Here is a 2,271-nt window from a genome sequence, read left to right on the forward strand (position 1 = left end):
TCCCCAAGCAACTGAAAATCAAATAGGATAAAAAGAAGAGAATATACTATAAATTCCAAACTATTAATGAAACATAGCTCCAATCAAATGAGCGGGACTTGTAGCTTTTTGCCTCTTGAATAGTTTTGGCATCTCACTTTATCCATGGAGGTTCGGAATGATTGGCATCTATAGGAACTCAGAGTTCAGATAGTGTTATTGACTCTCCTAGTTCAGTATGATGATTCTTGAACACAGCTTCTTTATGAGTCTTGGCCGTGGCCCTAAGCACTTTGTTTTCCAGTATTACCACCGGATACATAAATGCCACAGACACAAAATTGGGTGAACCTTTTCAGATTGTGACTCAGCTTTGCTAAAGTCCCCAATTAGAGGTGTCCAGGGTTCTTAAACACACTCTTTTTTTTTTGCTTTGGACCTTGACTTTAACCGCTCAGTCTCAAGTTTTCACTTGACACCTACACGCCACAAGCACATGGTTAGGGACAGCTTGGTTTAGCCGCTTAGGCCAGGATTTTATTCCTTTAGGCGCTCCTATCCACTGATGCTCAAAGCCTTGGGATCCTTTTTATTTGCCCTTGCCTTTTGGTTTTAAGGGTTATTGGCTTTTTCTGCTTGCTTTTTCTCTTTCTTTCTATTAATTTTTTTTCGCCCCTTTTTTTTCTGCAAGCTTTATTCTTTGCTGCTTTTTCTTGCTTCAAGAATCATTTTTATGATTTTTCAGATTATCAAATAACATGTCTCCTTGTCATCATTCTTTCAAGAGCCAACATATTTAACATTCTTAAACAACAACTTCAAAAGACATATGCACTGTTTAAGCATACATTCAGAAAACAAGAAGCATTGTCACCACATCAATATAATTAAACTAAGTTAAAGGATAAATTCAAAACTCGTACTTCTTGTTCTTTTGAATTAAAACATTTTTCATTTAAGAGAGGTGATGGATTCATAGAACATTCATAACTTTAAGACAAAGTTACTAACTACTAATGATCATGTAATGAAGACACAAACATAGATAAGCACTTAACATAGAGAAAATGAAAAACAGAGAAAGTAAGAACAAGGAGTGAGTCCACCTTAGTGATGGTGGCGTTTCCTTTTTGAGGAACCAATGATGTCCTTGAGCTCTTCTATGTCTCTTCCTTGTCTTTGTTGCTCCTCCCTCATTGCTTTTTGATCTTCTCTTATTTCATGAAGGATGATGGAGTGCTCTTGATGTTCCACCCTTAGTTGTCCCATGTTGGAACTTAATTCTCCTAGGGAGGTGTTGATTTGCTCCCAATAGTTTTGTGGAGGAAAATGCATATGAGGTATCTCCGGGATCTCATGGTGATGAGCTTCCTGCGCCTCTTGAGCTCCATGAATGGGCTCTCTTGCTTGCTCCGTCTTTTTCTTAGTGATGGGCTTCTCTTCCTCAATGTGAATGTCTCCTTCTATGGAAGCTCCAGCTGAGTAACATAGATGGCAGATAAGTCATTTTTCTTGAGTTTGAAAGGGACCTCGGAGATCACCTTCTTCTTGGCCACAACATCATAGAAGTGGTCTTGATGAGCTTTGGAGATGAATCTTTCCATCTCCCATGACTCGAAGGTGGAAGTTTTTGTCTTTCCTTTCCCTTTTCTAGAGGATTCTCCGATCTTAGGTGCCATCAATGGTAATAGAAAAACAAAAAGCTTATGCTTTTACCATACCAAACTTAGAATATTGCTCGCCCTCGAGCAAGAAAATAAAGAATTAGATGAAGAAAAAGAAGAAAAGATGGAGAAGAGGAGGGAGGTGTGTTTCGGCCAAGAAGAGAAGAGAGGGTTGTGTTGTGTGAAAATGAGGAAGAATGGAAGGCTTTATATAGGGAAGGGAGGGGGGTAAGGTTCGGCCATAAGGATGGATTTTGGATGGGAAATTGATTTTGAATTTTGAAGGTAGGTGGAGTTTATGAGGTAGGTTTATGGGGAGGAGTGGATGGATGTGAGTGGTGAAGTGGTGATAGGGAAGAGAGATTGAGGTGATTGGTGAAGAGTTTTGGAGAAGAGTGTTTATTGGGAAGAGAGGATGAATATTGAGAAGAGGGAAGAGAATGAGTGGTGGTAGGTGGGGATCCTGTGGGGTCTACAGATGCTGAGGTATCAAGGAATTGCATCCCTGCACCAATTAGGCATGTAAAATGCCTTTGCATGCAATTATGGCGTTTAAACGCCGAATTGATGCTTGTTCTGGGCGTTCAGCGCCCAGATGCAGCATATTTCTGGCGTTGAACGCCAGCCA

Source organism: Arachis ipaensis, chromosome B03 (assembly GCF_000816755.2).
Source record: "Arachis ipaensis cultivar K30076 chromosome B03, Araip1.1, whole genome shotgun sequence".
NCBI lineage: Eukaryota > Viridiplantae > Streptophyta > Magnoliopsida > Fabales > Fabaceae > Arachis > Arachis ipaensis.